We start from the raw sequence: 27155 nt of genomic DNA, 5'->3' as shown, positions 1-27155 counted from the left end.
ATTATTATTATTATTATTATTATTATTTATTTATTTATTTATTTATTTACAATCTGCAAAATGTTTATTTCAAACAAAACAAGAGGGATCAAAAATATATATTTTTCTTATAAATCCTGTATACAGTATATAAACATATGTTGTATGATAGTTTATTCAGGACAGAACTAAATAAATATATATATATATTTTCAATTTGAATAACAAAATTAAATATAATACAAATTATTCCGTATTGTAGTGTACCCAAATATGTCAAATAGCATATTTTATTTGAACAATAATTTATTTATTTAATTAAATGAATTAATAAGTTATATAATTATAAATATTATATTATCTGTATTGGTCAGTTAGTAGTCATTGGCACTGTCTGTATTTTAAGATGGGTGCACCTATCATTTACACATTTAAGATACCTTAAATATGAATAAATAAACACATAATAATAATAATAATAACAACTTTACAAGTCAATTATTAATTCATTCATTGACTTTCCTTCGGCTTAGTCCCTTATTTATCAGGGGTTGCCACAGCGGAATGAACCGCCAACTATCACAGCATATGTTTTACACTGCAAATGCCCTTCCAGCCGCAACCTAATCTTGGAAAACACCCGTACACGCTCACATTCACACACACACTCATACACTACAGCCAATTTAGTTCATCCAATTCATCTATCGTGCATGTCTTTGGACTGTGGGGGGAAACCGGAGCACCTGGAGGAAACTCACGTAACACTTATACACTTATTTACATGCCAATTTGCACATAACAGCTGCTCATATAACGTTGTATATAGTAATTTAGCTGTACATACACTTGTCGATTTGTATATTTGCATTCACTACTTACTTGTATTTTTTTTATATATTTATTATTATCTGTTTTTTGTCCTGTCTCTGTAATCCTGTTGCACTGTAGAATCTCTGTCACGAAAACAAATTCCTCGTATGTGTGAACATACCTGGCAATAAAGCTCTTTCTGATTCTAATTCTGTAAACAAGGTGGCAAAATGCATGCAAACTCCACACAGAAATGCTCACTGACCCAGCCGGGACTCAGCGACCTTGCTGTGAAGCAAACTACTGAGCCACCATGCCGCAACAAGTCAATTAAAAACCATAAATTTAAAAGATACTTTATGCTTAATACAGTACTTAAAAGTGCACTAAATGATGTTGATATTTGTCGAAAGCACTAAAACATGTCCATAACCCAATAAAACTATGCCTTTTTGTTATTTCTGCCATAGTTACTAGACACGGCCCTTACTGCTGATTGGATGCAAAACAGTGCATGCTTGAAATACTGTATTGTGCGCCTTTAAAAATTCATCTAAACATATCACCTTTAGAATTTGATCATTCTAGCTTTTGAAAGCAAAGACAAAAACACACATAGACTATGACAATGCCATCTAGGCAGACAGCACACTTAGTTTTAAAACACAACCTCTTTCTTTCCATTTCATTTCTTTATGTCAACCCTCTGCGCACTACAACCTAAAGCCAGCAAGATAATGAATCCTTGTGAAAGCTGATTGAGTCTCTAGGTAGCGAACACACTTGTCTCTTTCCTGCAGGTAGTCGCTTTGTCTTTGGTATGCAGATGTATTCTTTACTCTGCAAGAAATGAAGGGGAAACATGTAAATGGAGTGGAGAAGGAGATTTCAGGAGTGTGTGCGGAGGGGTCGGGTCCTCCAGGGAAAGGTGACGCACACATGGAATTCAAAGTGAAATTCAGACACTAATTGACTCCTGATCCCTTTATAGAAGATTAATCAGGCAGGCGGTGGATCAATGGCTGTTGAAAATGCCAGCAAAGGAGAAGTCCTGCCATCAATGTAAATGAGCCAAGCAGAGTGCCCTTCTCATATGCCAAGACGAAAACGCGGCAGCCTCCGAGGACAGAACCCAGAGGAACACCCTCACCTAAAACAAGATCAAACATACTGCACACTCGAGGAAATCCACCTCCGTACCTCAATTAGAAATAGTACGTTCATCTAAATGTTTATGAGATAGCAGAGATGCCAAGGGGATTGTTTCGAATAAGGCTGGATATGTATTCACACACACTTTGAATAATATTACTCAATTGAATGAGCGTTTTCAGTGGTTATCAACTGATAGATATGGGCCAGTAGGGGCCTTCTGCGCCTACAAGTAGATTAAGAAGGCTGTTATCATCCATCAACATGGTTAATCAGCTATACTACTATAGAAGACTCCAGATCCAGATCAGTTTTTACATTACTGTGATGGTTGGGTTTAGGGTTGGGGTAGGGGCAGACATTAATAAAATACAATTATTTGGAAATTTTATAAATAATAGAAATAATTCTTGTTAACTTCTGGCCGCAGCCGTATGTGATCTATAGCTGATTAACCATGTGGATGGATGATAACAGCCTTCTTAGCCCCTACTGGCCCCTATCTATCAGCTGATAACCACTGATAACGCCCATTCAATCGAGTGATAACATTTGAATCAGCTGATATTCAAAGATCTGTGAACGTGTGTGTTCTTAAAGGAACAGTTCATCCAAAAATGTTAATTAGCTGATGGTAAACATACTCTACACTTCTCTAAAACCTGTATGAGCTTCTTTCTTTGCTTGAACACAAAAAATAAGCAGTTTCTTTTTCATAAAAATTGTGAAATGGCTGCTGTTAACAGATTTTCAACAAAAACAAATCTTACATGTTTTACATGTTTGGAACAGTGTGAAGTGGAGTAAATGACACAATGAATTTTCTAGGATGAACTATTGTTTTATACAGAAAATATTAGAAAGTAGGAAATTAAGAACAGCTACAGTAAGTCACATACGATCATGTCACTGTAAGGTGTGTCATGGTGTCTTGTCTAGGGATGGCTGACGTGAAACTGACGTTTCAACAGTGTTGAGATCCCGAAGCACAAGTGTTTTGCAACACTGCACTGAAGCATGATCTGAAACACCCAGGACACATGACTAAGGTGATTCGGAACACCCAGGTCATGTGACTAAAGTGTTTCGAAACACCAGGTCACGTGACTAAAGTGATTCAAAGCATCGGCCATTTCAGAAGCGTTTCAAAACCTGGTAAATTGTGTTTGACTGACAGGCTTGGAAAACATCTTTGTGTGTGTGCACAGAGTCACTGTGCTGCAAATGACCTGAGTTTGAATCCTGACTTGTACAAATACACTGTAAATATTACTTGATCTATTTTATTAATGTTAATTAATTTTTATGACCAAAACAAGACATATTTATTCACAAAATTAAAGTGGACCAAAATTTTCGGTTCTTCAGTGAACTTATATACTTGTTTAATCCACAGTACACACAAAAACATGAAAACTTAAAATGCAAAAATTGTACACTGTCTGTGGAAAAAGAGTAATTAAAAAAGTAAATTTTTGTAACAGAAGCAGAACTCTTTTTTTTTGTCAGTAAATAATATATATTATAGATATCCAGCAGCCACAGGACGTGAATATGACGTCAGATTGACATTGTATCCCAACGTAGAAGGAAAGTTGCATTTTGTTTGGAAATCAAAATTTAAAATTCAACGTAAAACCTAAAATCAACCAAATATCAACATCTAATGACATTACAGCTTGACATTGTGTGGACGTTACCACTATCAGACGTTGGATTTTGGTTGCCATACCTGATGAATAGATGTCAATATTTGATTTCAATATGATGTTGATTTAAACTGTTGACTCAATGTTGGATTTTAATCACTTTCCAACAACCTAAAATCAACCTAAAATTAACCAAATATCAGCGTAATTTAATGTCGTTATTGGACTTCAAAATAACGTCGTCCTTAGACGCTGGCTAGACATTGAATTTTGGTCAACTAACGTCACAACCTAATCTAAGCTAATGTGTGTGCGTGCCGGCTGGGTAATATCTATCATAAATATATTGTATTATAATATCTACATATATACAGTAATTCATATTAAAAAAAGCATATATTTAAGAAATAAGCTTATATCTATCTATCTATCTATCTATCTATCTATCTATCTATCTATCTATCTATCTATCTATCTATCTATCTATCTATCTATCTATCTATCTATCTATCTATCTATCTATCTATCTATCTATCTATCTACCTTTCTATTTAAAACTTCTCTCCCAAAGAGTTACCAAACTAATACTAAACTAATTTGTCAACTGGTTTAGAATTTAATTTGAAGTATTGAAAGCAAACTTTGTTTACTGTGCTATAAATACCTGTGAGTTTGTGTTTTCAAAAGCGCATGCATTCTTATACTGTATACCTGTGTAGGAGTACGTTTGAGAATTGTTCCTCATTACAGGAGTTTATGTTTAGCTAAGGGGCTTTATGTGTGATGACACACACCATACAGACGATCTGTGAGTGTGATCCTGGAAAACACTGCACTTCCTCAATAAAACATGCCAACACTCTGTGCAGGTGCTCTGGGCTGCATTCAAAATTAATGCATGTGGCTTGACTCTGAATAAATCCTTTCACTGGCTCCTCTACCAATCCGCAGAGCAACCAAAAAGATTTTAATTATTCACCATAATCTCTGTAAATGAACACTGAGTCACCTTTCAGCAGTGGGCTCACTTAATCTTTATTGTACCTCGAGTATAAAACAGGTAATTAAAATACAGGGGAATTTTCATGTTCTGATAAATATTTCATAAGCGCTGCTTTGAATATTCCCAACGGCGCAGCATGAGCAGACTTCAAGCGAGGCGGCGTTTACGTGCTGCATATTTCAGGTGGGCATATCTTAGGGCAGCCCTGCACTTTAGAGACGGGCAGACTGATGACTTTGGGGCCAATGTGTCACTGCACTGTACAACGACAGACTGGAAACATTGAACACACTTTTATGTATACAAATAAGGATTACACTTATCAGTGTAGAATGTCATATATATGACTATACTACTAGCAAAATCTGGAAAATATTAATAATGTAACAAAATAAGAGGGGTCAAAAAAATTACATTACATTTTTACAATGTAAAACTAACAATAATAATCATGGTACTACTACTACTAATAATAATAATAATGATGACACAAATGTATATTTGTATAATGTATATGTAACAAAGGCTAGCTAGTGAAGTGCTATGCAGGTAAACCACACGAGATGCTACAGACCATGGTCTTTAGCCTCCTTGTTAGAGCAACCAACTCCCATGCAAAGAATCGCCAGTTCGATCCCAGCTCAGAGCGGGTTGGGTGCAGTAGGACCAATGGGTTACACATGGGGGCTCGTCCGGGATAGTAGTGAGGTTTAGAGGGGGTTTGTAACAGAGGCCATCTAGCGAAGTGCTATGCAGGTAAACCTCACTCCTGTGACCTTTAAATGTGCTCTAGTGACAGACGCTAGAGGCCATGGTCTTTAGCCTTCTTGTTAGAGCAACCAACTCCCATACAAAGAATCACCGGTTTGATCCCAGTTCAGACTGGGTTGGGTCCAGTAGGATGGTGGATGCGCACAGCACCGTTACTGACAGAGAAGGCTAGTGTGCACGAGAGCGAATACGCATGACACCGAGAGCACGCGAGAGAGGCCCCAGTCATATCTTTGCAGTTTGCCAGTGATAGCTGATCTCGCTTCTCCGAAGCGTTTGAAACAACAATACGTGTCGAAATTTAGAAACTGGAAACAGGTGTGGTTAAGGTGCATGACGGGATTTGTAGTTCATAAGGTGAATCGTAGTCTGGGTGATGGTGCATGTTTACCAGCAATCTGCAAGCCTGGATCGCTTGTGATCGTGACAATACTATATTATTTATTTAATATATACTACTAATACAGCTGTGGCAACCACTGATAAACAAGGGACTAATAATGATAATAATGATAATGAACTAATAATGATAATAATATTACTTAAAATACTAAATTGAACTCAATTTTAAAAAATGACATATATGATATATATATATAGAGAGAATTTATCTAAATAATAATCTATCTATCTATCTATCTATCTATCTATCTATCTATCTATCTATCTATCTATCTATCTATCTATCTATCTATCTGTCTATCTGTCTGTCTGTCTGTCTGTCTGTCTATCTATCTATCTATCTATCTATCTATCTATCTATCTATCTATCTATCTATCTATCTATCTAAATGTATATGACGTCTATCTCTCTTTCTATAAACATAGCCCTATGTTCACAATGCAACTCCATATGGTCATCATCCAGATGTCATAAAGAAGCACTGTGTGTTCTGCTCCTGCTGTTGTCTTCCCCTGTACATCTATTTCTGTTAGCCTAATTCTGGAGCCACACTCCAGCTGATGTGTCCCGAAAGCAATTTCTCCCGTTACAATGAATGTCCAATGCCAGAGGAGCACACAACAGCAGACGCGAGTCCTTCCACGCAGATGAGTCTCCGCTCCGGGTCTCTACATGAGGCCTGCAGCACTCAAACACTTCATCTGATGGACTAACGCAGATGGATGACCTTGTTCCACAAGAGACGAGATGCGTTTCACTTTCACAATCGCCAAAGAAGTCTCAGATTAGCCAGAGAATGAGCTGAGTTCTCTTGAGTCAGCCTTAAAAGAGACATAGTATGGCTATATACGATATAGATTAAATATCTAGTGTCTTCAGAATGTGGAGTTACAGCTAAATGCCCACAGATTATTTATTTTAGATTGTCAAATTTGTCACTATTTGAGTGTGAGCAACAATATGGTGATTTTGTGTGTCTCTTTAAAAGCAAATGAGTGGCAGCTTTTTAAAAGTGGGCGGAGCTTTTAAGTTTATTGCACACTTATGCTGCATCCCAATTTGCATACTTATACTATGTTCTAAAAGTTCATTGGAAGTCAAAATTATTCACCCTCCAGTGATTTTATCTTTTCAAATATTATCCAAATTATGTTTATTAACAGACCAAGGAATTTTTCACAGTATTTCCTATAATATTTTTTCTTCCAAAATTTCTTCCTTCCATTACCGAACCGTTATGTTGCTTAGTTACGTCACCTGTCAATCATCTCGACACATCATCCCCATTTCTTTCATATTTAATTACATACCATATTAGAGTTTCAGCAGCAGCAGGTTAATCTGCCATTCGTGAGTCTTTCATGCAGAGAAATCTCCTCAGGTCTTCTCCAATCATTATAATAATATAATAATAATTCTGCATTCAGAATTTAATGTTTAAAAATGTCTTTAAATAAGTTCACATTGTTGTTGCAGATGAAATTTAAGTTTATTTAGTTTGTTCATTTTAGGAGTGTGAACCTTCACTGGTCTCATGGTTCGGTTACGTTATGATTATGATGCCATCGATTCAGTTCAATTTGATATCTCGGTGCATTGACGATACTTTCCATACACAATTAGATTTTTTCTTCACAACATGAGACATTTTTTATTAAAATCTATAAATATATTAATATTTATATATTATTTGTAATACAATTTTGTCATTTATTACAAGTAGTCAGATATATGTACTGTATCTTTAATTTTACCTGATCAAAGAAAACACACAAATTATCTCGCAAGTTCTTACACTATAATTGGTCATTGTCTTCATTCGCTCAACAGAAAGAGTTGCGATTGGCTCTAAAACTTTCAGTGATGTTCACTGATGAATGGCAAGAATGGATGTACAGCCGCGGTTATAGTCTATATGCGCATAATATGCGATTATCACAGGTAATTCGTAACTGATGTAGTGGAGAAAACTTACACCACAGGCATGCCCATATCTGGATCCACAGGTATCGCTTTTTCAGAAGAGAGGTCTATTACACAGGTCTACATTTCTGGGGACAGCGAAATACGTAACCAGAGGTACATCTGCTCACAGTTTTTGTTTTTGCAAATCCACCTGAGGCCGCTGTGTATGCTTTTTTTTTATCTCAAGTTTTTCTTGCATAAATCCACCAGAGGGTGCAATATGCACTTTAGCCAACCAGGCCAGCTTGTTGTCGACTGACTGATCGACTGACCCACACACCCCGTCCCTAATCCCAACTGATAGTGTTTTTTTAAAGCAATCTAGAAAAAGAAAACCAGTCATGGCTGCATGATTTCACCACTTTTTCAGCATGTTGCTTCTATCTTTATTTTTTTTGTTTATGTTTTACATGGTTTCTAGAATGGTTCTTCACCAGACTCAAACCCTGTCGTCAGGGTCAACTCAGCCCTGCATCCCAAGTCCATGGACGTACGCTGCGAGTTTCTGAGCAAACTGGTAAAACCAGAAAGATCGTCCTCATAGAGGTAAGTGGTCAGCTGGAAGCGCTAAAAGGAACAGAAGCAGTCGGAGGCATCATACCACCCCATATCATTCATTTTATAGACGAAATGCAGCCAGACGTACCCCTCGCTAGATAATTTGCACTCTCCAGAAATGTAGACAGGGGTACGTATCCACAATGAGCCTGTGCTTTAAATACAACAACAGAACATTTGTTATGCTTATTACAGACATTGTAATTCTCTAGTTGTAATCGAGTCAACAGAAATGGCTGCTAATGCAGCATCATAAGTGGAAACGTGCAGATTAAGGGGCAGTAATATCTAATAACCTTCTCTTCTTATGCCAAAATTTTAGTGGCTTGTTTTTCCGGAGAACTGGGCACTAAAACAAAGATACTGGGTTGTGCTTTTCACATTTTTTTTTTTTTTTTGATTCTGATGATATGTCCCCTTTAAGACTCGTCTTGTTATCTCTTAATTATCTGCGCTTTGATTTTCAGCGCTTCGGCAGCCAGCACACAGCGAGGCCCGGGGGAGTTCAAAACACCTCTAGCGATCTGGTAAAAATTAATAATTGTTTGCAAAGGCTGAACCTCCCTCATAATAGCTGAAGTATTTCATTTTCAGCCAGTCTGTGCAAGAGAGGACGCATGTGAAAGATTAAAAGGGAAAAATCAGACTTGTGTTGAATATTCAGAAATGATGGAGTGCTTGGGCTCCCTTGGGTGAGTTGGATTACAAATTTATTTCAGCGTTTTGAAGCTGGTGGCTAGTTTTAATTCTGAAGAAAAAGAAAAAGAAGCCTGAGTTAGTTGGTCTAATAACAGTTCTGTAATATCTGATTTATCTTCAGGAGGGCAGGTAATGACCTCTATAATTTCTCAGGAGATATCCTTTGTAATCCGCCTCGTTTTTCATTGTTTTGCTGTGGTGTTTGGAGGTGAGAACTAATACAATTGTTCACAGGATAACCACAGGCCAGATAAGACATTGGGGAGACTAGGACTGGCTGTCACAGGTTTCACACTAAAGAATATTTTTCAAAGTAGGTTTATTTTTTCAATATAGGCACATAAAACTTGTTTTCCACCTTCACTATAGAAACTGTTTACCTATTTACCTATGTCACTGTATACAAGAAATAAATCTGTAAAATGACAGAAAATGGTTACTGAAAGATTACTCACATTAAAGGTTGTCTGAGCAAAACATACGGTCTCATAATTCAATTGTAAGATATGGCCAATTTCTGTCAAAATATACAATCAATTGGCGAGACGACACGTCTTCTTTGGAAGTCTACAAAACCACCAGGTATTTTTACAGTGGAAGGTAGAAGGTAGAAAAGATCAGATGTTCTCGCTATGCCAGTTATGGCTCTTTTTATGATAAATGGCAACCCCTCATAACTTATTTTCACTCGCTTCTAAGGTTGTCTACTGATTGAATCCATTTAAATCACTGACATCTCCTCCTTCATTATTATTATTCATTCATTCATTCATTCATTCATTCATTAATTCGTGCATTTTCTTTATTATTTTAATAATAATAAAATTTATATTATTATTATTATTATTATTATTATTATTATTATTATTATCACTATTATTAGTATTATTATTATTAGTAGTATTATTATGCTATTTATCATTATTTTATTATTTGTTAATTTTTATATTTTTATGATTATATTATATATGATTATTTTGTCTTCTTATAAAAGTTTAAAATGAAAAAGTCAAAAGTCTTGTAATATGAGGCATTATTTAAATTTTAATAAAAAAATAAATATATACAATCACACAACTTATAAATATAAGGTACTTAAAATATATTGTATAGGGTAAGTTGCAAATAATACCTTATAGTAAAAGGGTAGTAGACTTTCAGTCAAACTAAACCAGTAAAATAATCATGCTAAGTAAAATACATGCTTGATATACTGGCCTTTTACTATATTGTAATACATCACTTTAATAAATATCTTAAACACAAGTCATATCTTGTTATATTACACTACGCATTATTTATAGACTATATTATTGTTACAAACAGTATTAAACTTTCAAAATAACTTTAATAATAACAACAATATAATATTTATTTAAAAATATGATTATTATTATTATTATCATTATTATTATTATTATTATTATTATTATTATTGTCATTATTATTATTATTATTATTACTATTATTATTATTATTATTATTATTATCATCATCATCATCATTATTATTAATATTATTATTATTATTATTATTATTATTATTATTATTATTATTATTATTATTATTATTGTCATTATTATTATGCTATTTATCATTATTTTATTTGTTAATTTTTATTATCATATTATTTTGTCGTGTTATAACAGTTTAACATGAAAAAGTCAGAAGTCATGTCATATCAGGCATTTATGTACTTTTTACTCAATACATTTTTTTTTTATAATAAAATAAATAAATAAGTAAATACAAGCATACAACTTAAAAATATAAGCTATCTAAAATATATTTTATAGGGTAAGTTGCCACAATAATACCTTTCAGTCAAAACTAAACGAGTAAAATATATTGATGATATACTGGCATTTTACTATATTGTAATGAATTACTTTAAGAAATTATAATAAACACAAGTGATATCATGTTAAAAGTACTTATATTACACTACACATTAATAATACATTATATTATGTATTATATATATTAAAAATCAATCAATATAACTGTAATAATAACAACAATATAATATGTATAAAAATATTACTTTTAGTAGCAATAGTTTTGTATAATATTATCACCAATAAAAATGGTAATAAAACTAAAAATACATGTATAAGCTGTCTAACTGCAATAAACAAATGCAGTAAAAATCTTTCATCACCATCTGCAGGAAATAGACATCCACACAAATAGAAAGTGTTTTGACCAAATGCTCTGAAATCACATTTGATCAAGATCACAGCCAATGACAAACAGCACTTAAAATAAAACCCAACTACAACACGGGGTCACGTATAAATGAGCCGCCTACAGCAGATCCATACAAAAATACTTTATCCACCAAGTGACAGCAAAAAAGACCTTTTATTTGAAGAGAACAAAACACCTACAGCTGAAACCACCCTGAACTTCATCCAATATTTTATCTAACTATCAAAACATAAGAGTAATGTCACTCCTTTAGCCTTTGCATGCTATTTTGACACTGCAGAAACAACAAAAGAAGCAAATGTCATGCAACCAAAATGTCAGAAATTAGCCAGATTAAGCCAGTAGCTGGATAAATGCCGGACACAACTCTTGAGTTTGTAAACACAGAACTATTGCTATGTTTCCATCCACCAATCCACCCATTTTTATGCACATGCCTTTATTTTTTTGAGCAGTGCATAAAAATGTTTAATGAAAACGCCAAGTTGTGCACAAACTTAAAAATGTTTATAAAAAGAAATATGCACACAACTGAGCAAAATAACCTTTTTATCCAATAAGAAAAATGACTGAAAACACCTTCCCCAATAAATTCCATTATGCAAGTTAAAAAAGTCATGTGATATAAAGACATATTCATTCATTCATTCATTCATTTTCTTGTCTGCTTGGTCCCTTTATTAATCAGGGGTTTCCACAGTGGAATGAACCGCCAACTTGTTCAGCATATGTTCCTATAATGACATTTTGTTCCACTGTATGTCCACACATGTAGCCACAATAAATGACAATTCAGCTCAACTTGACTTGATAGGGATAGTTCACACAAAAATGAAAATTTCCCATTAATATACTCACCCACTTTTTTCCTTAAATTAAAGAAGATGTTTAACTGACTGGTCCCATGATGATTCCTATAATGGCAGTAAATTGGGAGTTTTTTAGATAAAAATAACAACCCAGGCACATTATTGATATGTACCCCTATATACATTTCTGGAGAACGCCAAATATGTCCCAAGAGCAACGATTTTTGCAGTTTTTTCCATTTGCGCCTGCTCTTCTTGCATAAATCCACCAGAGGCTGATGTCAACTGACTGACTGACTGACCGATAAACCCATCCACCCCCTTCCCTAAACCCAACTGATAGCGTTTTAAAAAACACCGATTGACAAGCGCCTACCCACTTTCCTAAACCCAACCGACAGTGTTTTGAAAGGCAATCCACAAAAAGAAAAGCCTCCTGATTTTTACCATGTTTTCAGATTTTACCACATTCTCAACCTGTTATTTAATTGTTTATTTTATTTGTGTGGCTTCTGTTTTTGTCTTAGCTGCTTTCTGGAACCGTTCTTCACCGGACACAAACCATGTTGTCGCGATTAAGTCCCCTCTATGTCTCAAGTCCGCCGACATACCCTGCGAGTCACTGGACAAACGTAACAGCGGGAAAGCCGTCCATACTGAGGTAAGCAGTCAGCTGGTAAGCATGAAAAGGAACAGCATCATACCGCCCGTAGCATTCGTTTTAAAGACGAAATGCAGCCATACGTACTTCTGGCTACATAATTCATGATCTCCAGAAATGTATGTAGGCTATGCTTTCAGAATGGGCCTATGCTGCAAAACAAACAAGTCCAAATAAGTCCAAATCAATAGCCATGGTTTCTGAGGTCTGATGAAGTGAAACGAATGGTTAGCGACAAAAATTGAACAAGATGATTAGCTTTAATAATATTTAAAAATATTTTTTTATTTATTTTGTTTCCAGAAAGTTGTTGTCATTTATTGTCACATTTTTTAATAAGAAAAACCTGACTGTCGGTTTTAGGCAATGTGTATTTTAATTTTAGTTGTTCAATGTTGGGGGCGACACGATGGCGCAGTAGATAGTACTTACAGCAAGAAGGTCACTGGTTCGAGCCTCGGCTGGGTCAGTTGGCATTTCTGTGTGGTGTTTGCATGTTCTCCGGGCGCTCCGGTTTCCCCCACAAGTCCGGTACAGGTGAATTGGGTATGCTAAAATTGTCCGTAGTGTATGTGTGTGAATGAGTGTGTATGGGTTTCCCAGTGATGGGTTGCGGCTGGAAGGGCATCTGCTGCGTAAAACATTTGCTGGATAAGTTGGCGGTTCATTCCGCTGTGGCGACCCCTGATTAATAAAGGGACTAAGCCGAAAAGAAAATGAATGAATGAATGTTCAATGTTGATGTTCAATAAATAACCATAGATAGTAGATAGTGTGTGTTTTCTTTAATTATTTTAAAATCAAGTAACGCACCCTTCATTAAAAAAACTCTCACTTGTATTATGTGAGCATATTCACTGTACAAAACTTGTCAGTGAAATATGAGAGCAAAAAAGTTAATTAAAAAATGCAATAATCGTTCAATAATCGAAAGTTAAAACGTTCAGTTAATCGAGTTTTTGATTTTAGGCCAAATCACTCAGCTCTACAAAGGAACTTGTTTGTGCTTAGAGAATTTACTGCTAGAGTAAGAGTGCTAGAGTTGTTTTTTAAAGAGAGACAAAGAAAGAAAGAGAGAGAGTTTTTCTACAGGTGGTTCGTCAAGCCCACTCACCTGTTAAAAGCACATTTCATAAATGTACAGTGTTTGTGTCGTTTAATGTGTCAGTGAGATGAATGAGAGTGTTTTCTGCAGGTGGTTTGCTAAGCCCACACACCTGTGTGAGGCACACCCAGAATTTATAGTATTTTGGGGTTGGTCAAATGGCAACTTTAGCCTGAATGTCAATGATGCATTTTGTTTACATCTACTGACTATAAGAATAATGCCGTTGCTTTAGGTAAACAGCCTCTGCAAGCTTTACGATGGAGCGTTTGGGCTATAAACGCTGCAGCAGTGTGGGCTGTTTTTCACCCCAGAGTCGCGAGGTATACTGGCAGGTTTGGTTTCATATTGCTGAGAGCAGAGAAAACAAGCCTGCTGCAAAAAATAACTGAAATCAAATCATGTTGTTCGCTCATATTCCCCATTGAGACCCCTCCCGCAGCCAGCAGTTGCACAACAGACCATTGGTAACAATCTGCTGGGCTGGAACGAGAGAAGACATTCGGTGCCAGAAAACACGGCCTCCTCCTGTCAGTCTGACAGAAAACAGAGGCTGACCACACGTGGGGCAAAGGGCTGGAGGATTCGACAATGCTCTCCCCAAGGGCTGTCAATCAGGCCGGGTATAAACGTGTGGCGTCTGCGGCTCTGCTTGTGCTGGCGGAGGGTCAGATTGAGTGCCACAGATGTGTCCTCTTTCTAGTGCACTGACAAACTGATGGTGGCCATACATTGCATGACAAGCTCAATCAGTTCATATGATCATATGTGTGATGAAATCTAGTTTAGGGTGCCAAAAATGGGTTTAAATACACATTTAGACACAAAGTAACATTTATAAAGTTATTATTGAGTAAATAACTGGGTAACACTTTAGTTTAAGTAACAATTCACACCATTTGCTAGCTTATTGCCTGCGTATCATTAAGATATTAACTGTTTATTAGCACTTACTGTATAAAGTATGATATTATTTTACATCCCTAATCCTACACAATACCATACCCTAACTAAGATCTTACTAACTATTAATAAGCAGCTAATTAGTAGTTTATAGAGCTAAAAGTCTTAGTTAATGTTTTGTTAATAGCATGAATAGTACATTAAAATAAAATGTGACCAATATTTGTACTATAAAGTGCAATAATTGATTAAACTAATTTTAAAGAGAGCTGAATAGCACGTTTTAAGAATAATATTAAAATAATAAGTTTTTTTAAATAAACAAAACATACTGTTCAAACTATTTTGATATTGTCACGATCACCAGCAATCCAGCCTATGCAGATCGCTTAAGAACTACGCATTTGCCAGCACATGAACTACAACTATCATGATGCTGTGCGCCAATCGACACCCGCTACAGATGACAATAATCCGGACACTCACGCACAGCTAAAAACTAATAATCAATGATTACCTGGACTATAAAGACACCTCTCATTTTCACACACACTGCTGAGTCTTGTTATAGTGTAGTCTAGCCTTGCCTTGTTTCCTGATCCTTGCCTTGTTTCTTGTTTATGTGGTTTTGCCACTTGTATCAACCTCTTTGCCAGTGACTACGATGACGATTTTAGATTTTCCTTATTATACTGCTTGTTCCTGTTTTGACAATTGCCTGCATGACTCTGAGTTAATAATAAACTGCATTTGGACCCTCAACTTTGTTGTACCCCAACTCACAGGTAACAGATATAGCTATTGCAGTATTTATTAAGTGCTGTAATTATATGTCTACAATACAGTATTATATAGCATATAACACACAAAAAAAAAACAGATTTGATTAATATTGTATTCTTTTATGAAAGTACAAAAACATACACAAAGAGTGTGACATTTCAAACCCACCGGCTCTTCATCAGACAGTGCATGCTTTGAGATTTAAATTAATAAATTCATATTTATGAAGCTTTGGTGTTGCTGCCTTTTTGTATATTTTTTACTTCTTGTTGTTTGGCTGAGCACCCATTTTAGACTGATGTGCGTGCTTTTGTGATAATAAAAAAATGTAAACATAATAATAATAATAATAATAATAATAATAATAATAATAATAACAATGTAAAGCTTCACAATTTTTCTAGCCTCTCATGTAAAAAAGTGCATTTGAAAATTCATAGATAACAGCAATACCCAAAAGAGTATACAAATTAATTTTAATATAGGTTACTTAAGTTGCTTCACACCTTTTTATTTGTCATTTTTTTGTTTCAAGAATAAGCTCCAAAATTTAGAATAAAAGTTACTTGTAAATTGTTTTCTCTATTTAAAAAAACAATACAGTAGCAAAAGAAGACTTCACTTACATTAGATAGTGTGTTTTCCTGCACAGCTGGATGTTGGACTCATGAAAAATATTGATATGCATTGGCCAAAACTGATTAGCTGAAGTTACGACAGCCAAAAGAGGATTCGGCTTGGTCTTAAAGCCTTTTTGATGGGTTATTTTCACTTATTTTGATGGCATAGCAGACAAAATAGAAAAAATTAGCTCATATATGGTACAAACTCTGGACATTTGTCAGTGAGGGGTGGGTCTTTCGAACTATCCAAACCCCCCTATGGCTACAGGTCTAATATAACCATACATTTCTCAGTTTTAGAAAATATTTTTGTTGAAATATAATATACTTTTTGTTTAAAGCTTCAATTGTATAAATAAATGAGCAATAGGAGCAAAAATACAATTTTCAATATTATTCAATATTATATATATCATTTTTTATAACATTGCAAATATATATGATAATCTCAATTTTAAGCTGGAAACAGGACCAATTTAGGACATATTTAAGATACTCATTACAAAAATGATACAAATCTAGCATCATTTGTTGGGATGTTTAGTATTCAAACACATTTTATAACCACCACATACTTATTTTATCAGTCACAGCAGCCGTGACTATTTAAAGGGTAAAATCTGATTTACTTGCACTTGTTTCCAACTACAACAAAGAGTTTGAAATCATAAAAAATAAAACTAAAACTCTGCCTCTTTCTGGAGTCATGCTGAGTTAAAACAGCCCATAACATCTACTGCATAACTAGGATTTACCATCAAAACAAAACTTCTCACTAACAGAAAGGAGACTGCAATGCAGAGTGACTTTCAGATATTTCTCTATAAAAGGCTTGCAACTGTCTGACACAAAGTCATTTAAGATGACGTCAAGAGTGAGCGCAGGTCACTTTCTGAGTGCCGACCCTTTCCTTCTATCCAAATTACACAGAAAACCAGCCGCACTGTCATTCTCACAGAGAGCAACCGTTTTATTTTTTACCAAGGCAGAAATACAGCCTGACTTGGATATAAAAAAAATGCAGCATTGCTTTGTGAGGCACAAAAGGCATGATTAAACAAATTGAAGGGGTGGATATAAGCACTACATGCTCTTACTGATACTCTGAGTATTTAATTAACACTGTTAATCTTGTAATCTTCTTGTGTAGTCTGGCATTTTGTGTTGTAGACTAAGGCTAATCTGTATTTATATTTGCTTCGTTTTGTGAAGCCGCTGGGAAATGGTTTGTAACAAGACAACAATTTTTACCATTTCTCACTTTTATGGTTTTTTTTTTTTTTTTTTTGTAGAACACAGAAGATTCACAGCCTATAAATAAATAAATAAATAAATAAATAAAAAAAAATAAAAAAAATGCAAAAATAAAAATATGATTAAATAAATCAATTATTGGCCATGCAGTGGTGCAGAAGGTAGTGCTGTCGCCTCATAGCAAGAAGGTCGCTGGTTCGAGCCTCGGCTGAGTCAGTTGGCATTTCTGTGTAAAGTTTGCATGTTCTCCCTGCGTTCGCGTGGGTTTCCTCCGGGTGCACCGTTTTCCCCCACAGTCCAAAGACATGCGGTACAGGTGATTTGGGAAGGCTAAATTGTCCGTAGTGTATGAGTGTGAGTAAGTGTGTATGGATGTTTCCCAGAGATGGGTTGCAGCCGGAAGGGAAACCGCTGCGTAAAACATGTGCTGAATAAGTTGGCTGTTCATTCCGCTGTGGCGACCCCGGATTGATAGAGGGACTAAGTTGAGAAGAAAATGAATGGATGAATAAAATTAATCAATAAAAAATAAAAAATAAATAATAATAATAATAATAATAATAATGATAATAAATAAATAAATAAATAAATAAAATGTAAGTAGTTTTAATATGGCCAAAACATAACAATATTAGCTAATTATATATTATGAACTGTACAGTTTAGGGTAATGTAAATGAGGTTCAAATAGGAAATAGGAAATTACATTTTAAATTTATATTTAAAAGGCCTTTATTTTCTTCAATGGTCATTTTCAAATGGAATTAAGAAAAGCGGTTTTATGTATATCAAAATAATAAGAAATGCAGCTAAATTGTCTGCTTTAAAGTTTCAAATTCTGTGAAAAAATATATAGAATAAAGTTTTGTTTTATTGTTATTCATCATAACAGATGCTGTGCCAATTAGCCCTCAAAATGTATACATCTCTTCTTATTAATTACTCCTTTAAAAAAATATTGCAATAGGGTATATGCATATGTATGCAAGGATGTTTGGAGACCACATGGGAAAACTAGGTTGCTGTTGGAAGTGGTGTTAGTGAGGCCAGCAGGAGGCACTCAACCTGCGGTCTGTGTGAGTCCTAATGCCCTAGTATAGTGACGGGGACACGATACTGTCAGTGAGCGCTGTTTTTCGGATAAGATGTTTGACCTAGGTCCTTACTCTCTGTGGTCATTAAAAATCCCATGGCACTTTTTGTAAAGAGTAGGGGTGTAACCCTGGTGTCCTGACCAAATTCCCTCCATTGGCCCTTACCCATCACGGCCTCCTAACCATCCCCATCTACTGAATTGGCTGTATCACTGTCTCGTCACTCCATCTATAGCTGGTGTGTGGTGAGTGCACTGGCATCGTTGTCCTGTGGCTATGTTGCATCACCCAAGTGGATGCTGTACACTGGTGGTGGAGTGCGGAGACCTCCTCTCATAATTGTGAAGCGCTTTGGGTTTTATGGCCATACAGGATAAATGCGCTAAATAAATACACATTACTTACTAACCTGCTTTTAATTTTCGGTAACCTGGGACAAGCGTTTACGGTATTCTGCTCACCAAAAATTTATCAGCATGGGAAGAAAGACTAGCTCCGCACACTGTAAAAAAATCCTGCTTGCCTTAATTTTTTAAGCTGAATCAAATTCATTCATTCATTTTCTTTTCGGCTTAGTCCCTTTATTATTTTTATATGCAAATACCCCATTATGACATTACTTTTTACTCCCTGTCAACAGACATTTGTAACCCTGCTGGTTATATTTTGTATATTTAGACCTCCAAATGTAAAGTTTTTGAAGTAACTAGCATTTTTCTTTTATATTAATATACTTTTATATATTAAATATTTTTTAAAAAATATGAGAAAAACTCAATAAAACTGCAACCCAGGCTCATTCTGAGAACGTAGTCCCGGGGACATTTCTGGAGACCGCGAAATACGTCCCGGGAGGTACGTATTTGTGCAGTTTTTGTTTTCGCGAGTCCGCGAGAGGCCGCTGTGCGCGCTTTTTCCCGCGCCGTTCTCGCGTAAACCCGCTAGAGGCCGCTGTCGAACGACCTTCCGCCCGTCTGCCTATCTTCATGACGGAATGATTGACCGTGCGACCGGCCAATCGGCTGACCCACCCTCCTCCGTCCCTAAACCCAACCAACGACGGTTCACAAAAGCCGTCCAGAAAAAGAGAAGCCCTCGTCCGATTTTTACCACGTTTTCGGATTTTGACCACATTCTCACCCTGTGACGAACTTGTTCGCTTCATTTTTTGGATTTTGTTTTTGTTTTCTTACCTGATTTCTGGAACCGCTCTTCCCCGGACTCGAACCCGGTCGTCGTCGTCGTCGTGGTCAGCCCCTCTCTGCGCCTCGAGTCCGCCAGAGTACACGAAGAGCTAACCGGACAAACTGGCTGCAGCGGGAAAGCCCTCCACACGGAGGCGAGCGGCCGGCTGGCCCGCCGGCCGGCAAGCGCCAAAGGGAACGGCGTCACACCGCCCCGCAGCGTTCGCTTAAAAAAATGAAATGCAGCCGTACGTACCCCCGGCTACGTATTTCGCGGTCTCCAGAAACGTCCCCGGGACTACGTTCTCAGAATGAGCCTGGGTTGTAAAACTGGATTGAAAATAGAATTTATTATATTTAGATAAAAAAAATCTGAAAAAACTTTTCTCAATGTGTATAAAAGACTATTTATAAGGGATGGGCATAATGTATTAGTAATAATGCATATGATTCAAATTATATACAAATGTAGATATGTAACACAATTGTTTTGTTTAGTTTTGTTTTTATGTATTAGTGTTTATCACATAAACATAATAAATATATATAATATATATAATATATATTTTATTAATGTGTACTTGAAACTTCGCCTGTGTTACGGCAGGTTGCTGCAATTTTAGTTTCCTTAAATAGTATAATAAAGTTTCAGTCTGAGTCTGATATAATACACACACATATATTATGACAAAACAATCCTGATTAATCTTTGCCCAGCACTAATATATATTTCATCCATAAATATGATTTACAATTCTTCCTCACACTTCCTCTAAAACGACACAGCACTGAACTTACAGTATGAATTTTGAGTACTGACGGTAAATCTAAACAAATCAAACTGATGATTTAGCCAGGTGTTTGGGAACACATAGTCATAAAAAATAAAACATGTACAATAAAGACATGCGTATATGCATCTAATCTGTGCCACAGGTTTCTGGTGACCGTGATTCTCTACAGCAGCTTACGGTCAAGCAGTTAAGCTGTTTGGATTACACCTCATGTCATGAAGTTTAAGCACATGAAATGAACAGGCTCTTAAACGATCTACGCCACCTGTGAAGGACCACGCTTCTTACTCCACAAATCACAGCCGTGTAATCCTGTCACTGCTGATAAACTCACTAACAATCACAGCTAACCCGATCACAGCCCTGCTGTACTTAACACTAGAACTTGAACATTTCCCCATAGCTGATTTCCCCAAGAGAGATAATTGAAGTCTGCATGAACCGGAAGCTGCAACCATTTATCTTTTCATATTGTGAAAAAATATTTATTCATATTCTCAAGAAACAGAACATTAAATGAGAAAACAGTGGGTGTGGCTTTTTTTTTCTACTGCGAGCTGATTGGATGTTGTAAAGCAGGCATTTCATTCAGAAGAATCAGGAAAAGGGTTTCGGGAGAGATTTTACAACCTAACTGACACCTCCTCACCATTTTTGTTTGTTGTCATAGCACTGTTAAAACTGACAGTTGGAGGGTTGTTAACCACGCCCAATACCTCAGACTAGAGATGCCCAAACTAGAGCCCACAGGCCAAAGTTGGCTCATGGTAACTTTTGATTAGGCTCTCCATTTCATCTAAGAAGAGAGAGAAAGAAGCCTGGGGCGAATGCCTTTAACAGAGATCATCATTTCTAATTTAACGTAACCTTTTGTTTGTTTGTTTTTTTCTTTCATTGTTGAGCTACAAAAAAAGCCAAGTGAAATTAAATGTTTAATAAATGTTGTGCATAAATCAGACTTTTTGAAAATATAAATACTGTCACTTGAAGATAAAGAACAATGCACAAGACATCAACGAGCAAATCAATAAAAAATTCATTATAGAATGTAAAAAAAAATGTTTTTTTAAATATAGTTATAGTCATATTATAGTCATAATAGTTTTAATAATTCATTTCTAATAACTGATTTATTTTTACCATTGTCATGACGACTACATAATATTTGGCTAGATATTTTTCAAGACACTTCTATACAGCTTAAAGTGACATTTAAAGGCTTAACTAGGTTAATTAGGTGAACTAGGCAGGTTAGGGTACTTAGGCAAGTTATAGTATAAAGATGGTTTGTTCTGTAGACTATCGAAAAAAATATATAGCTTAAAGGGGCTAAAAATTAAACAAATGGTTTATAAAAAATTTAAAACTGCTTTTATTCTAGCCAAAATAAAACAAATAAGACTTTCTCCAGAAGAAAAAATATTAACAGACATACTGTGAAAATTTCCTTGCTCTGTTAAACATCATTTGGGAAATATTTAAAAAAGAAAAAAAAAATCAAAGGGAGCTGATATTTCTGATTCAACTGTATATATATATATATATTTAATGCTAATAAATTAGGAAAATTACCATGGCAACTTTAAATGTACCTTCGGCCCATCAAATATGTAATATATATATATATATATATATATATATATATATATATATATATATATATATATATATATATATATATATATATATATATACAAAATATGTAATATAACAATATAATTTGTCCCTTGTTGAATAAAATACCAGTGCATATCAGAGAGAGTACCACTTTTAACATTTTTAAAACTGTCTATAAAGTTTGGTTTAAAGAAAATCAAATATGCAACCACTGATTTGATTTCGTTTTATTGACTATATATGATATATTGTATGTATTGTACTGTAAGTGTATATTGTACTGTTTTTTTATATTATTAAACTTGTTACAACTTCCTGCCCAGTGACTACAATGTGAGCTAACAAAATCATTATAGTTAGTTTTGATTTCATGTTTCACGTTAAATTGTCAAGAGTGTTGAATCAATTCGAGCAAATGTGTGTTCGACAACCTCTGAAAAGAGTCAGTGACCAGAGTAAACAAAGTGAACAAAGTCTAAATATTTTGGACTCTTTTTACACCTGTTTTTAGTCTAGTTCACTTGTGATTGGATTGATCTTTTACTTTGTGAAGACACTAGCATACAATGACATAATACGTTTTATAGCATATCAAAACAGTAGCTATGAGCATGGGCAAATGTCAAATCCGTGTCAATCTGTGTCACTCATAAGATCAGGTTTGTTGCTTCATGATTGAGAATGTTCACTTTTAAGGCAAAGAAGCTGCGGTAGAAATGAAGACTGGAGAAAAGCTTTCAGCTACCTTTTGCTAGGTTTTGACCTGTGCTGCAGTCTCTTTTAGACATAAATGATGAAGCTGAAACACAGACAGTGAAAAATGTGCTCTACCGTGATGCATGACACTGCGGTTTGAGCTGGATTTCTGAACTCTCTTTGGAGACGTGCAATGAAAAAATGTCCTTCAAAGGAGAGGAATAGAGAAGGGGAGAGAGATACTGTGAACATATTATTATTTTTGGTTTAACTGAGATAACTATTTCAATGTATATCAATATAAATGTCATCATTATATAAAGATAAAACACTGGATACATATTTAATTAATATTTTTAAAAGGTCATAATATTATTATATTATTTCTAAGTTTTTCTCCTCACAATTTCACCATTTTAAACAATTTCAGCTTTTTGATGTGAGTAGATATTGGAAATTACTCGTTTGGTAGAAAAACACAGTCTGAATGTATGTGATTGTTTTATTCATTCATTCTCCTTCAGCTTAGTCCTTTAATTAATTTAGATTCTGACTACTTTTAGATAAATTGTCCAGCCCTATTAAAATAAATTTTATTTGATTTCAATCCATCAATTAGTCAGTCACAATATTAAAGCAATCCAATCTAATGTATTTCTGCAACAACCTCTGGAAACATTTAAAAGTGAGCAAACTCAAAACTTTTCAGACCCTGTTTATATTTGATTTTTCGGACTCTGCTTATCCCACTTGATATCGGACTGAAAAAATACCCCTTATAAACAGAGTCTCAGATTAACCTATTCAGTCATTCACTGTCTCATCAGACACCCAATTAAACATGTCCCGAGAATCCCCTTGAGGCGCAAAATTAACACAAACAACTTTTACACCTCTGGAGGCTCTTGACACTCCATCTAGTGTAAACCGCAGGATATAAAAAGCCACTGGTATCCGAGCTGTATTTTCAGCCTGAGTAAAGTCAGCCATTCTTGAGCCATTGTCTTTCACTGTGAGAGTGTAAATTGATCCAAACACACAATACTGTCCAGAAAATACACCGACACTTCAAAGGGGCCCGGCTCTCAGAGGCCAAAGAGCCATTTCACACCTAATCAAGTCAGCCTTAATCCGGGCCGGGCCTGTGCTGATAACACACTTTGAAGTGAGGAGGTCCAGCGACAGGAAAACTCACACGGCTGAAAAAAAAGGAGTCCTTCATTCAGGCTCATATGTGCTTATTCCGCTTCGCTTCATGGTGCAAGTTTGTCAGGCTCTGCAGTGTCATCATGGACCTTTTCGGTTCGCATTTATACTGTTCTAACCAAAATTGGCCAGTTTACACTACATCAGTCCTGCATTATCTAATTACAATGGTATATATCCAACGTATTTTCTTCATAATGTTGGAAATTTCAGAACGCAGGCCAGGAAACTTGTTACAAGCAGAATATTTTGTTGAGACGTGTTGGTTGTTCTGCAGTCAAATAGCATCTTCAAGAAGTCCACATAAGCCTACCAGAGTATCTTACAGTCCAACAAGAGTCTAATGAATCTAGCATGAGTCTAACACAAGTCTAATTTGTACAGAGTTGTCTTGTCTATTATATGTTTTAGTTTATAAGAGGAGGTGGCTAAACAAAGCATGCAAATAAAATAGATGGAGTGTGTTAATTCAGTCAGCCATTTGATACTGCCTGATAGTCAGGAAGAGCAGTAAGACAATAGGTTAGGGCCCCCGTGTACACTGATACGTTTTAGTTTTAAAACGCATAAGTTTTGCTACAGTTACACCTTCCATCCACCCTACCCCAGAGTTTTCGAGAGCCTAAAACTGAGCTTTTTGAAAACACTGAAAAGGCCGTTTTTATTTTAAAACGCTGCTGCTCCAGGTCAGTGTGAAATGAGGGAAAATGGAGACATTTGAACATGGAAGTGGGCTGCAGACATTCGACTATCTGACTGGGGATTTTCCGTCAGTATTAAGCACATTATAGACCCCCTAGTTTTTTCAGGATACAGCGATCGCTGAATCCAACGCAAAATCAACAAAAAGTCACAAATTTTTGCGATCCAGCAAAATTCTTAATTAAATGCAAAATAATCGCAAAAAAAATTATAATCTCATAAAACATCAAATTCTAAACAATATAATCAAATTATATTTATTTCAGTTTTTAATGAAGTCATGTTTTACATGACTTATAGACGTAGCGCACGTGAATGGCTTTGTGGCTGTTCATCAAGACGACGACATGGTTTGTTTGAGCCCGGATCGACCATGGCTCTTTATTATATGTATATATAATTCTGCTGTAATCTCTCGCTGTGTATTTTAAACATGGCAAGTTTTTTGTTTTCATTCTGGCTTGTTGCGTAAGTGAATGACTTATCTCTGTAAACCAATAGCGTTCAGCTGCAAGTCTAACTCCGCCTTTTGGTACCCTTTCTCGTGTTTGGTACCCTTTCGAAAGGGTGCCAAAAAAGTAGTACGGTACGGAAACCGAACCGTACCACTCAGTGGAAATAGGCCTTAACACCTTAATTAGTTGGATCAGCTGTGTTTGATTAGGGTTGGAGCAAAACTGCAGAGCTGCGGCCCTTCAGCAGTTGAGTTTGAGACCTATGGACTAGAGCATTAGGATCATCTCTAGCTTTGATTGTGATGACCATTGCTTATTTCCATCAAGAATTGCATTTGTTTTTAGCTGAGTATTGTCTTTAGCTTGTATTGATAATGAGACCACCTCTAATATCTGACACAATCTTCATCTCAAATACAATCAATGGGGTTCAGGTCGATTAGGGGTCAACGCATGTGTGAAAATGAAGCCTTTCACAATTTGAGCTAAATGAATCCTGACATTGTTATCCTGGAGTATGCCCATGGGATACATTTTTCAACACGTTTAAGAAATAAAAATCTATGTTGCTGCCACATATATAACAAGTCAGAAACGTATCAATCATTGCAATAAAGATCCAGTCATATACTCTTTATTTTATTATTTGCTTTCTTAAATCCAAACAGCGCGTTGGTGGATGTATATCTACTGTTATTCACATGCATACATTTTCCAGCCTTTTCATGTAGTTCTTACAAAACTTAATCCAACATTAATCCGATAGTTGTACTCGCCTCTCTTATTCATAAAAAGAATTTTAAAAATCCTCTTTTATTCCCCTGTGAATTTGTTCAAGCACACAACGATTCTCCTAATATAGCTCACATCTCATATAATGATTAATGTGGTCCAGATAACAGGAGAATGCCTAGGTTAACCTTGAGAATTAGAGGGTAAAACCTTGAAATCTGACCTCATTCACTGTGCTTTATAGATACTCGCGTTGGCTGTATGACCTTCACCCGAGAAATTTAATATTAGGATATGTTTAAGGCTTATCAGTCTCCTCAGCTGCATTTCTCATGCTGTTTATGTGTCACATATGGGTCTTTTGTGTATATCGCACATTTATATTACCATAGTTGTGATGTTGTATTATTGTAAGTAAGGACTGGAAAGCATTGCACGACACAGCTGGAATTCGAACAAGAGTTTGTCACAGATGCTATCAGTGCAATCCTTCACGGCACGACTGCCTTTTATTGATTCTCTGGTGTTGGAAGTCTGAATGTCCAGTGCCACCGTTCAATTTATACCACATTAGAGGGTGTAAAATCGCTGATGGGTTGCAGATGGTGCCATTGATTTTAATAGAGATTCGACTCTCTCCTGATTTAACCACACAATCTGCATATTAAACATCATTAATGTGTATTTGCGAAATTATGCTTGGAGTTTATCAACCTTTCAGCTATTTACTGCATGTTTACTGCCAAAAGTTTTACGCTGAAAATTAGATTGGAATTACTTGAAATGATGGCACGGCTGGCTTGTGAAGATTGAGGCTTTTTTATTGGCCCTCCTTTATGCCTCTGATTAATATTTCAGCTTCGATGATCTGATCACAAATAAAAACCACTGGATATATATTAAACAAAATGCATTTTAATTGAAATAAATGTTAACAGAAAAAAACAACACAGGCTTATCGGAAATACATGCTTTAGCCTACATCTTTGTCAAACTGAAAGTATACGTTCTTCAGTATACGTTTACTGCAGTGTCTAGGTATAATAAACGCTATGGGGCAATATGACGATAGCTAATTTGTTCCTTTTCACACTAATGATTTTTTTTATTACTTTTTAGGAGTTTTTCATCTTTATTATAATAGGACAGTAGAGATTTCAGACAGGAAAGCATTGGGAGCAGAGAGAGGGGAAGGATCAGCAAAGGACCCTGAGTCGGGAATCGACCTCGGGTCGCCGCGAGCACGTCTGTGCCATATGTTGGCACACAATACCACGAGGATATTGGCGCCGACGCACTAATGATTTTTACAGGGACATATTATCGACGAATAA

The 27155-nt window shown here is 35.7% G+C and overlaps 1 protein-coding gene across 1 annotated transcript in view; it reads right to left on the bottom strand.

Annotated features, from left to right (window-relative positions):
* The window catches only part of fibcd1a (fibrinogen C domain containing 1a), a 212209-nt gene that overhangs the window by 70533 nt on the left and 114521 nt on the right, over positions 1 to 27155 (bottom strand). The gene's annotated exons all lie outside the window — the stretch shown is intronic.

Source organism: Danio aesculapii, chromosome 8 (assembly GCF_903798145.1).
Source record: "Danio aesculapii chromosome 8, fDanAes4.1, whole genome shotgun sequence".
Taxonomy (NCBI): domain Eukaryota; kingdom Metazoa; phylum Chordata; class Actinopteri; order Cypriniformes; family Danionidae; genus Danio; species Danio aesculapii.
This window is presented reverse-complemented; position numbering and strand designations above follow the sequence as displayed.